Raw genomic sequence first — 13367 nt, 5'->3', positions numbered from 1 at the left:
GAGAACAGCAGAAATATGCCTGGAGGACTATTACAAACTGGCTTGAATTCTCAGTCTGTAGGGCTCCGGCACAGGGAGGGCAATGGTCTGCAAATGGGACTTGGAGCTGCTGCTGCAAATCACATAGGGAAGACCAGCTCTGCCAGGCTGTGCAAGCAGAGGGGAGGTGGCCATGGGGCAAAAAAATGATGGGGTCACCGTGAGAGATTGGGAGGAAGGCAAGAGCTAGAGATCAAGTCCACACAGCATAGGGATAGCAAGGGTGAGAGACAAGCCATGTTGTCTCGAGTCTGAAGACTTCTTTACTAATGGTGTTGGGATGCATGAAGGCTCATGAACTGGGTCTTTCTCTCCAGTGGGGCTCAGGAGCAGCGGCACTGAGAAGGGCTGGATAATGTGGCCTGCTGGATACTATCTGATGACTATGCCCAAGGTTATGAATGAGTATTAAGCTGCAATAACACACACTAAAACCACAGCATGCCCTTTACACTTGCTAATTGCTGCAATTTGTGTGGCCTGCACTGGGAAAAGCCAGCACGTGCCTGAGTCTGGAGAAAGAGGCTTTGGGAGAAGATGCAGCGGTCAGTGTGTGCGCAAAGAGGCTCCTGGCTCCAGTGCTGGAGGTGTTGCAGGGGCTGGACGCTGCAGGCCTGTCCAGGGGCAGCACTGACAGAAAAGCACAGCCCCAATGGAGATTGGAGCCCCAGGGAGAGAGAGAGTGACTTGTGTTTGAGGGAGGCTCCTCGTACCCTACATGACAACAGGCAAACATTAAGACGTGAGGTCTTGCACCCTGCAGTGGGGCCAGGGAAGCAGTTCTGCTGCAGGGAGGTGGTGTGATGAGTGACCACATGCTCTGGTGACCTGCAGAAGTGTGGTGAGTGAAGTGAAAACAGGCAAAAAAATTTAGAGTGAAGAATAGTGCCTTCCTTACGTGGTGACCGCAGAAAACGGGTCAGGAGAAGCCCATAGCCGAAGCAGTTTGTGGGGTATGAACCAGCCACAAACAGGAAGAAGACAGCAGAACTAGTGTTGGGAGGGAGTTCAGCTGGGAAGAAGGGGTGACACCCATCAGAGAGGGTCTCTCTGGGGCTGGGATCGCTGGGAGGGATGGTGAGACTGGCTTGGTAGGGATGCTGCAAGTGTCTGCTGGGAACTCATGGCACAGCCCTCATGCTTGAGGCCGAGTTGAGCCCAAAACGTTAGATGATTTTGCCTGGTGATGTAAAATGGCCTTTGTTTGGACACTCTCTGGCCTGTTAAGCAATGCCTCACAAAGCTGACGCTTATTCCCTAGAATACTTCCAGCGAAAAAAAAAAAAAGTTCCTCTAAGACATCCTAAACCAATACCTGCTGTGACTAAGCCCTGTGGGCAGCTCCGCAGCTGATTTATATCCTCCCCCTCCAAACTGAAAGGGTTAGAGTGGAAACAGACGCCGCGTTAAACATAGCCGAGGGCAGCGAGCGGAGCGCCGGGCCGCGGGGCGGGGAGCGGGCGGGGGGCGGCTGCGGGCGGGGCGCGGGTCGGGTTTCCTCCCGGGCAGAACAGAGCTCCTTTTGGCTGGTGAAGCTTTATGGGCTCGCCTGGGTTTATTATACTGCAAATGTTTTGAATTCCACATCTTAATTTTCAGAGAGGCTTTGCTTAACTTTTGCTGCTTTTTTTCCCCCCTGGTTTAATTTTTTTTTTTTTTTTTAACTACTGCTGCCTTAGCCTCTTCTTTGTGACTGGGTCTTGGTCAAACCTGCCGTTTTCTGAGCAAACAGGGGACCGGACTTCTCCCTGCTTGGGCTCCAGCTGCAAAGTAATCTCTTTTCATAGTTTCATTTTATGTCCGCCCACTATCCCCACCGCATTAACTTAGTCAACACATGGAAGTGAAACTTTTCCATGCAGGATCCTGCGGGCTATGAGGCGGTGTGGAGCACGTGACTGCCAGCTCTGGAGTTTTCTTGCACCTCTGGGTGGAAGGAAGTTTCCTCATCCCCCACATATGTGAGCGGTTGTTGGTGTGATGTGAAAAGTTTTAACAACTGGAGGCAGTGGAAACATTTCAGGGTTCAGTATTTCTCTGTGTATTTTCAGCCTCAGCATACTGGCCAGGCAGAGGTAAAGCCATAGGTGTGGTCTGTTTGCAGTATCTCTGCTACTACCAGGCCACTGGTTGGTAAATGGGCTGGCTGGACATCTTTCAGTGGAGTCGTTCTGTCTCTGCAGGGTTTATCTCCCTCCCAGAGAGGACAGAAGGTGCAAGTGAGGACGATGCTGACAAAGACAGATGGAGTTTGCTTGGCCTATGTAGCAGATGCACTTTGTACTTCTACATGATGCCTTTCATGCGTGGGCTTGGGAGGACTTTACAGGTGTTTCGGGCACTTGGCAAATATAAAGGTACCTGTTCCACAGGTTTTAAAACTCCGTTAGATATACAACTGCTAAGTGAAGGGGATTGTCCAGCAGTGGCACAGTATCAGAGAAAGAGCTGCAAAAATAATTTAGGACTCCTGATACTTTTTCTCCTGTCTTAGTCTCCAGGCAACAGCAAATATTTCTCCTGAATACTCTGGATGAGCAGATGCCAATGTTGATTCACAGGAAAAGGATGTAGCCACGCAACCCATAGAAATGTTGTTTGGGATGGTAGCCACGGCCCCTAAGGAGACATTAAGCAATATGGAACAAACGTCAATGAAGTTATTTCTGGAAGCTCTCGCTGTGTTTGTTATAAAGAGATTTCTTGAGCAGTCTTATGCGGGAGCCACCATGATTTACCTTGATTACAGCTACATGGAGAGAATATACTGTGTTTCACAGCTCTGGAGATGCTGCAAGGGCTTTTGGGCATTAGCAAAGTCCTGATTTACTAAGAAGTTACAGTCACAAGAAATGAGGAATGATTGTGTTCAAGGCCAACATCAGAGTGTACAAGGTGTGCTTTTGTTTGGAAAAGGGATGGCACTGAAAACGTGCAAAGAGGCTCCCTGCTTATTTTCTCTTGGCCTCAGATCTTCTGTGCTGTGTTTACAAATAACCCCGTTTCCCCCCTGATTAGACTTACACATTTATCATGGGATTGAAAAGCCAAGAATAAATCTAATTCGCTCCCTCTTGAGGGTGCCCAGATCAAAGACCTAAAGCAGCTGCAGAAAATAATTTTCCTCTAAGTTTAGGTAAAGTCATTTTGGATTCATAGACTGAATCAGCTGATGAAGATATTTTCATTCTTCCAGCACTTTTCTGACCAGAAAAACGTTTTCAGAGTGGATGAAAACAGAACTAGAGGTGTTTTTGAAATATACGAAAGTTTATTTCAAAACTGAGCAGTTTGTAAGAACTTGAGGGCAGGCAGCTGGGAGAGGCCAGCGATCTCGTGCTGGAGGCCAGAGACAGGCGGCCCATAGGGTTATCAGTATCTCATCCAGGTTGACAGGGACTTCTGCTGAGTCATCCAGACCTTCACTCTTGACTGTGACAGGACTGATCTCACTAACCCCAAACCACCCCTCAGGCACGGAGAGCTGTCTAGCAATAGCCTTGAACATCTCCAGTGCCGACGCACCCACGGCATGCCCATCTCAGGGAGTTTCAATGCTCAGGCTATTTTAATCTCTCTATATGTAGCTTAACACTTAACTTGAATGTCTCCTACAGAGTTTTGTGGCCATTAACTTTGTGTCCCATCTGCTTTGGTTAACAAGACTGGAGCCCAACTTCTAGGAGGTGAAGCCCTCATAGAACAGCATGTGTGGTTTCACCTTTCAGCTTTCCTGCCAGCTGCACTCTTCCCCAGCCTGTTCCACGGGGATTTGCTTTTACAAACCTTTCCACCCCTCTCCTCCTCTGCCTGCTCAAAAATAGAATGTCCTAAACTGTGGGACATCCTGGCTCCGCTCCCACAGCCTGGTGGTGGTGGGTATCTGGTTCCTGGGACTTTGTCCTCACTGGGTTGCATGTATGAATATGCATGCATGTATAATATCTAGCTCTGATATGAGAACTGTGCTCTATGGCACTCAGGATCCTTGGGTTGCCCGGAGTCCCCGCCAGCATGCTCAGAGGAAGCCATGCTCCTGCCCTTTGGTTTTCCTTCCTGAAGGAGAGATGCTCATCTTTGTCCCAAGAACATAAGTTTTGAAACATGAGTTGGTTTGTTTCCACTTATCATTATCTTGGTTTACATAAATTACAGCACTTAACAGTGGTCATAAAATTATCCAGCCTTAAAAAAATTCAGCTGTAGAGTTTGATCTTGTGACCTCCCTGGTCAGCTCATTTCTAATAGTCAAACGTGCAGTGGGAAAAGAAACAGTCCCTTCTTGTTTGTCACAAATGTTCATCTCCATTTTGTAGCAGCAGCTGGCTTGCCTGGTTTCCTAGTGTTGGTCAGTATAGAAAAGTACAGCAAGCCTTTCACCATGTGCTGCTTCACTGTTCTGAGTAACTCTGGCAAGTTATTTAAATCAACTAAATCATCCAGTGTCCCTCACCGGTGGCTGCCACATCACTAATATTTTATAGTCAAACTCTGCCCCAGAAAGGAGACTCCTTGACAAAGCAGTGATGACCCTCTTTCAGGGATGCTGGATCACCTCTGGGTGTACTGCAGGTAAAATGTTTTCTTTAACATCTGTCTCATCTGGAAGCTGAAAGGCAGGCTGGCTGGTTTTATGAATTGCTCTTGACCTGTGTTAGGCTTTCAGCAACGAGAATCTGGTTTCCAGTTGTGGTAAAGAAAGATAGATTAGATGCCTAATGTATCCAAAGAAAAAAAAAAGGCATTCAAATCTTATTTTAGTTGCTAAAAACACCCATAAGAAGTAGATGAGCTGGACAAACAGCAATATCAGACACTTTTCCAGCAACAGTACCTGCACTTTGTTTCTGTCAGCAAGTTGGATGGTACAGTAAAGATTCTTGGGTTCTTCTAACTCCTGAATTCAAGAGGGAGGGGTAACGTGTAATGCTGTTTCCTATCACACCACTGGTTTATTATCCATAAAAAACTTTGCCCTTTGGGTCATACTGTTTATTTCCTCCAACAATCTTTATAAGAAGCCTTATCAAAATTGGTGTAAATAGATGGGTGACCTACAGCATGCTTATTAGGTTACCATTATCATCTCTTCCACTATTTTTTTCTTATTCAGTGTATGACTATGTCATCACAAGCAAAATGATTAGCAATTAAAACCACTTGGACTGTTAAGACCATAACCCTGTGTCCCACAGGGTTAAGACTTGAGCACCCCAGGAAAGTGAGCGGAGGAGAGTGTGAGGTGTAGGTGGGCAAAGTCAGAGGGGCAAGACAGGGTTTGTGGTTCTGTTCCGATACCAAGTACACTTGTCTCCTGGCCCTGGAGGCTGTCAGCTCTACTGAGAGTCAGAGACTGATGAGACCACATCAGGAGACAGAGCTGGAAGCCCATCAAGCCCCTCCAGCCTGCTGAAATGAGGAGCTCTGCTCCTGGGAGGTGTCCTCCTCTGACTTTGCCTCCCTTGTCCTTTGGAGGGCTCAGACCTCATACTTTTCATGTGCTAAAAAAGCTTGTAATGAGTCACTTTCTAAAAGGCCTCAATAAGTTCAAAGGGTGTGCTGAGTTCATCTCCTTTGGGGGATGGAAAAAAACCCAACGCCCTTGCATTGCCGTAAGTCCCATCTTACCCGAACTCTCCTTCTCACTGCCAAGGCTGCAGGCTCCTACGGCTCTCTCAGACAACACAGGTCATGCCTTTCTCAGGTCAGGGTTTTGCTGCCGCATTAACATGCAGGCACCATACTTCCCCACTGGGTCATAGAGGATTTAGTGAAGTGGGTGCTTTCTTCATTAAAAACTGGTAGATGGTGGGGGTCATGATGATAATTTGTATAATTAGGATTTTGAAAGTGTACATTATTCCACTTTTTCCAGTACATAGAGATTAACTGTAGAAAGGCCAGAGCAGACCCAAGGATTACTTCAATTTTTGCTCCTCTACTCTGCGTGATCCCACTGGTAGGATTAAGACTGCCATGAGCCCTCCCCACGGCTGGCAGTGGGGGGTGACCAGAGATCCAGCCTGTTCCCCTGCTCCATCTAGGTGAAATACAAAAAGTAAACAAGAAACGTGAATGCTAAAAAAGTAAATTCCAGGTAAAGGCAATGTAAAAACTCCTCTCAGTGCTCTCTGACACACAGAACTGGTCCTGAACTGTTATCACTTGGTCTGCTAGTAAAAAAACAATAACATTCAATATAAAGTAAACCAGGAAGAGACGAAGAAGCCACAAGTCAGGACTGAGCATCTGAGCAGTGTGGAAACAAATGCTGGGGGGGGACTAGAGCCTTCAAATCTGGCCAAGGGCCCCCTCACTCACAGGCTGTGCTGGATTTCAGGTAAGTCCTGAATGCAGTGGGGTAATACTGGATGAGGGACCAAGAAAAAAACTGCTCCAGAAACTGACTGAACAGCTGGTTTGGGTCCTGATTTTACCCACTGTGTAAAAGGTCAAATAAATAAATATATACATACATAAATAAATAGATAAAAAGTAAAATAGAGATCAGGAAAGGAAACAAAAAGTTCCAAACAAACATGTTTTTGATAAAGGAACTGGGTTTTTGAACCCTGGTGCTGTTCGCCCTTTCAGGTTGTCAGCAATCTGTTGCGTGCTGAGCATAGAGTACAGTGTGGTGGAAATACCTATGAAGCGGCGCGAGTCTTATCGAGGCACCGTACCAGGAAACACACCTCTTTCTGGGCTACTTCATGCACGATACTATGGTTAGACCCAACAGCATGCCTCATCATAACATGTGCCTTATCAGCCTCACTATCTGATGACAACAGCAACCCTCAGGAGACCAGACTGACATCATCCAAAACCTCAGTAGTTCAGAGCAAAGGCTGAAGTATGTAGCTAGGCTACAAGCTGTGCTTCACTGTGTTGATCTGTTTGTTCTGAACTTGCAGGAACTTTGGTAGAGGAAGAGGAACATAAAAATCAAGCCCAGACAATGTTTCTCACAGGCTGTCATGCTATTTAGCAAACGAATGCAGCAAGCAGAGAAGGTTATTTGTCCTCCACAAGCAGAAAAAGTCTGCTTCACGGCTTTTTGCAGCTTTGAGAGCGGGAGAAAAAAAAAACAAACCAAAACACTGTCATTGCCTGGAGGAGAGAAACGGTGCCACTGGTGATTTGGTAGGCAGTCACATTCACAGATATAATTGTGTGTGCCTTTGAGGTTTGGATTCATCCCCTATCAGAGACAGGGGTCAGCTGTTGATCCAGCTGCAGCTCTGAATCTCCAGTTCCTTAGCTTTGGGATGGCTGGTTCACAGTCCCATTGCCAGTCTCGTTGTTTGGTTACGGCTGGTTCACTGTGTAAAGCATGCTGGCTCTGGCCTCTGGCCTCCTGTCTCTCATTTAAGACGAGGGGAATTTCTGCAGTCTCAAAAATAAGAAACAGAAAATAGAGTAGGCTTTTCTTGTGTAATATTCACCAGATTACTCTGTTTTTAATTTGCTCTCCCTGTCCTGGGTTCTTCACAACACCTTCTCCCATTTACGTCAGCATAGATTTACCACACCCCACTTATTTCAGACCTGGATAGCACCATGGAAAGAAGATTACCAGCCATTTGGAGCTGCTGCTTTGTGTCTTGGACAAAACATGATCATATGGGACCATATTCATTTGGGAATTGCCTTTGTATTTGTACATCACCTAGCACAACTAGGCCTACTCCTGCTTGGAGTTTGCTGTATTACAAAATTGTTCTTAAAAATCCCCTGCTTTTAGTGTGGTGTGTTTTGTTTTTTTATTTTTAATTGCAGTACAAGCTTTCAGAGGGAAATGAAGCCAGATTTGAATGCTGAATGCATGCATAGCGACAAGAGGAGGGCCATCCAGCACATGGATGCTAAGTGTCCTTTTACAGCCCCCATTCAGACCCAGTTCCCACCTCCCCGGGGCGATGCATGGCATGGTGGCCACTGCCCTGCTGTGAACCCAGGCCGGGGGGCGGGGGGGAACATGCCTTCCCCCCTTTCATCCTTCCCCCTTCCCCATGCCACACTGTGCTATGGGATATTCTGACATGTCTGCATCTGTTGCATGGATTTGGGGAACTGGAGACGCTGGGCTGTGGAGGGGTGGCAAGAGCTACCATGAAGGCTAAGCTTTCTACTGATGCCACATCCCCTCTTCCTGCATGGGAAAGCGAGGTGGCACAGGGACTCTGGCTGCTGGGACCTGCACTGGACCTCCACTCCTCTCGAATATCTGCCAAAACAAAGTGAATTCCCTGAGAGAACATCTGAAAAGGCTGGTTCAAGCTGATGTGCCTAGCCGAGGTGTGTTTGCTATCCTCTCCCCCCGCCCCATGTGCTCAGTCAGGCAGTGCAGAGGCAGGACTAGTGATGGTCTGAGTAGCGGCAAGCAGCCCATCCCAGGAGCCCGGGGGGAGCCGGATTCCTAAAAAGGCCTCCTCCTTCCAGAACAGTAATTTCATCCTCATCATCCTCTCGCTGCTGTCATAAACTGCTGGTTTTTTACCCTCCCACCCTGCCTGCCTATCTCCAGCAGTCGTGGGGACGGTATGACTAACCAGTCAGACTGCAAGCGTGAGCTACTTCAGCAATGTGTAAAGGTTTTGTTGTCATCACAGTATGCAGCTTGCTGAGGATATGTGCATGGGAATTACCTGGCATATGTCTGCTTTTTTTTGTGCTCCTTAATATAACACATAAGCAAGCTGAAGCTTATCAAAGACATCTCCTAGCCCACCCCAAAAGCAAAGCTGGAACTTCAAGGAAGAAATGCTATGAATATTTGGTCCTTTAAACTGCTATAAATCTTTTCTGCTGACAAAGGATTGAAAACTACCCAAAGAAAGTAAAAAAAAAAAAAAAAAAGAGAGAATTTTTGTACTGACTCAGTGAAGGCTTGGCTCAGGGGAAGGGCTGGAAAAGAGGCCTGATGGAAATAAGACTTGCCCCTTCAGATAGAGTGTTAGATAAATCCAGCTGTGTCATGGGACTGTAGGAAGCCACCCAGAACAAGTGTAGAGCGCTTAGTGTTTTTGAAGCATACTGTTATTCTCTACTCTTTGAACATATTTCCTGTTCTTTATGAACTGCAAGAACACAATGTGCCGTAGGGGGAAGGGTTACAGAAAGACTTGATTAGAAGATGGAATAATTTAAAAATATTCTCTAAATTATTCCTTGTCTGAAGCACACTTCTTTTTTCTCTGCGTATACATCCGTGACACTTACCTGACCCTGCTAAGTTATTCAGTGCTTTGGTTGATTTACTCTCATTATTGCTAAAAGTATTCTAAAAAATAACTTTTAAATAAATGACACAGTGGAAGGTGATTGAGATGGGGGTTTGGTAAGAAATACAGGTGGGATTTTTCAGGTTTAGAGGCAGTTTTTGGTCCTGCTTTCCTGAAGAGGAAGGGCTTTTGAATGGCTCTTGTGAAATATGCTGATGGCTGAGCATCCCCATCATCATCTCCCCATGACAATTGTCACCGATTGACCACTTGCTGGTTGTCTCCACAGCAGCCCAGGAAAGGATGAGTCATGGAAACTGAATTCCCATCACCCTGGGTGCCTGGCCCGTCTCTCCAACGGAGCTGCATTGGCAACAGAGGAGGAAAGTCAGCACTGCTTTTTTTCACGCTGTGAGGCATTGATCAAACACAGATCTACTGCTCCCACGGACGTCAAGGCAACGTTTCATGAGTGTGCTGGACACATTATTTTGTGAAGATAATTGATTCTATGCCACTTCAGGCCAGCAAAAAAGTATTGTGTTTGCAAATAACTTTGGCAGAAAATGCTCAAAACCATTGGCATGCTTAGGTGCAGCAGTATCTACATGCTGGCTTTCATTTTAGAATGATTTTTTGAAATCGAGTTTGGTTACATTTTAATCATTTATAAACAAAACAACCCTCTTGGGGAAAAAAAAAAAAAAATAGGGAGAGAGAAAGAAGTGAACAGATTAAGCACTGGGTGCTTTCCTGAACCGACTATTACTGTTTGGGCAGGAAAAAAAAGGCAGGTTACATTTGATGAAGAAGCTCAGTGCTTTTATTTGAGATCTGCCTGGAACATTAATCAATTATTCACACAGCTCTACTGCTGCAGCTCAGATATAAATACCAACAAATCCAAACAGGGAGCTCTTTGGAATTTCCCTTGAGGTATTCTCAAGTGAAAAAAAAAATTTAAAAGTGTGAGTTTAAAAGGTTTAAAGGAATGTTTTTGCTCGACGCCAGTTGCATAGTGTAAGAAAGAAGCATGATTCCTCCTTGAATGCCAGCCCTTTGCCTTAAGAGAAATTTTTCTGCTTTAGTTAGCCCCTGCACATTGGAGACAGTACACATGGCCAGCCCTCCTGATGCAGCCAGGTAGCTATGTGGGATCTGCGCAGGTGGTCACGGCTGCCCACAGCACCTGCCTCCTTCCCTCCTCTGTGTCCTCCACTGCCTGTGCCAGGAATCGCCCTCTCCTCTGAGGTGCTCCCCAGGACCCTTTCTGCAAAATGTCCGTGTCACTCGGAGCTGCAGTGCGGCGGGTGGACGCGACTCCAAGGACCTTGTGCAATGCCTCAGTGCTCGGGTCTGTCCTGGCTTCTGCGTGATGATGGCATCCCAAGTGCTGAGGGAGCTGCTGAGCTGCTTGCTGTGACTCAGCACCAGTTCGAGGTTTTCAGCTCACATGCCTCTGACGTCAGTTTGCAGTGATGCACTTAAATTAAACAGAGGGACACACAAATGAGAGCTGTAATAGGAATTGTACCTTGTGCCTGGCAGCAAAGTGATAAACAGAGGTGACTGGGACCTCATCTTGGTCTGGTCCTCACTCCTGCGTTTAAAATGGGGGAAGAAAATGTCTTGGCCTCTGCCAGTTTTCCCCTGTGGGAAACGCACTCCTGACCTGTGTGCTGGAGATCATTTCGGCTGCAGGCGCTGGGAGAAGTGTCACCAAGGCGGTGCCATGCCCACACCTGTCTGTCATGGGAGGGACTGGTGACACCTCAGTCGTCGCCCCACTTGTCCCTGCGTGGGGTTTTGGGAGCTGTGCCCTGGGGCACAAAGAAGCACCTTTGCAGGCCCAGCTCGCCTGGGAGACATTGCAGATGACTGGAGGCCACCCTGGGCGGTGGCAGCCCCTGGGACACCCCCAGCAGAGGTAGGAAGGGAGAGGAGCTGATTGAGTCTGTTGGGGCAGCTGCTCCTTGTGTCAGTGCCAGGTGGGACTGGCAGCTGGGCGCCGGCCTGCCACAGCACGTCCCCTGACGTCCCGCAATGCCAGCCATCCCTGGTGTCCGTGACCAGGCTTCCCCTCACTGCTGGGTTTGCGTCTCTGCCCCAGAGGTGAGGCTTCAGCTGCCAGGGTGGGGAGGTGTTGTGACACAGCTGGGGACACGGTGTCTTTTGGCAGGGTGAGCAGGTGGTGCTGGCTCAGCAGTCATGCACGCTCTGCCTTTCTTTTCCATTTCAGGATGACAGTATTTAGGAGAAAAGCGGGGCTTCTGCCTCATGTAGAGCCAGGGATGTACTGGATTAGACCAAAAGGCCATCTAATCTGGGAATCCTTATCTGCCAGGGGCCAACCCTAGGTGCTTCCCCAGAACTCTTTAAGCCTCCCTGGAGTTGTGCAACATTACCCCATGCAGACTGCTGGGAAAACAGTGACTTAACCTGAGAGAGTGCAAGGAAAAATGATGAAAAAGTGTAGTGAATGACGCTCTGGGAACCCTTCTGGTCAGAAGGGCCGTATAATGCCACAGTTTTGCAACACTACCCTTCTACAGGGCATTATCCACATTTTCTGAGCTGGCAGATTCAGACTGCTGCAATGCTCCTTCCTGAGGTCACATCTTAAACCCTCTTGGAGATGGCAGCTAGTGCAGAAGCACAGCAGTGCATTTGTTCAAGGGGTTATTTCCTTGGGAGCACATGATGCCCAGGTCCCTCCAGGACATATTCTGATGGCTCAGGGGTTCCTGGGTGCAGTTTTGGGTGTTGGTTGCTTCCTATAAAAAACTGAATGGCCCATAATTGGCTTTAATGAGCGTCTGACTCTCCCTCTCTGTACTGTCACAGCCGCTTGTATCAGGAGTTTCAGTGCTGGAGCCCCCCTTGCTAGAAAATACAAGGTCTCTGTTGGGGCACCAGGATATCTGGGATGCTGGGAACCCCTGCCTCTGCCAGGACTGCTCTGAATTCGCTGGTTTTTTCAGGGCTACTCCTAAAGCCAAATTTTGGAGAGACTGCAGTTCTGTGGGGCAAATGCATATGCTCTCCAGGATGCGGGAAGCACTGCAAGGGATTTCAGGCAGTGCCGCCTGACTGGTGTCCTAATGAACCAAAAATTTTCTTATTCGAGAAATTCAATGGATTTGTTAATAGCATTCTGGGTTATCCAGAGCCTTGGACAGGTTTTTCTTCACTCCAAAAAAGTAAACAAAAGCAGTTCCTCTGCGCCACTGACTGGCTAAGCTGATCTTGAAAGAAGTTCCTATGAATGATGCTGTGGGATGGTGGTTACAACAAGGCAGGTGGGGCTAGAGCCAGGCTTTGCTCTATGCAGTGGTGGGGACCAGTTTGAAAAATGGATCAAATAATACCCAGGTCCTTAAAGCACTTTGGAAGCATGTTGTGGTTTTGAATGGGTTTTTAACTCTCTGTGTAAGCCAAGCTTACAGATAAGCTTTACAAATGGAGGGAATATCTTTGAGTGCTGAAAGAATTATTTTATTACAAAAGGGTACTCAAGTTCAAATTGGATCATATTCTTGTTTTGTTCTAGGAATCATTGAAACTATGGAAGAAAAAGTCAACAAAGAAAAACCCCTGCAACACTGCTGTACTAAATCTCAGAAGTAACAGAACACACCCAAAAATATGTTACGAAAAAAAGCTCAGTTTAATTTCCAGATAACTAGACAAGAAGTTCTGAACACAGCTGTTAACTTGTGGGTAGGTCTGTAACCCTCTGCTAGCAGTAACTGCATTAACTATGCTTAGAGTAACTGCAAAGCACCAGACCAGAGATAACATACTACTTACACCCTATCTATGCTTTATTTCAAGTGATACTTGGCTAGTGGGTTGGCCTTGGCAGCTCGACAGCAGAGGTGCAAATCTGCTTGCTGCACGGCTTTGCATTTAGCAGTTTGGAAGCCGATTACAGCTGTCGGGCCTGCGTGTGTGTAAGCTGCGTATTTGCTGAGAACATCTTGTTAAGATAGGCTGAAACTGAAAGCGTGTGGGGAAAATGAACTCGCGAGGGTTCCTGGCAGTGTTTCTGCTGCAACCCGGCTGTTTGAATCAGCAGCTTGCGATGCTTAATGTAAACAA

Source organism: Columba livia, chromosome 5 (assembly GCF_036013475.1).
Source record: "Columba livia isolate bColLiv1 breed racing homer chromosome 5, bColLiv1.pat.W.v2, whole genome shotgun sequence".
Classification (NCBI taxonomy): Eukaryota; Metazoa; Chordata; class Aves; order Columbiformes; family Columbidae; genus Columba; species Columba livia.
This window is presented reverse-complemented; position numbering follows the sequence as displayed.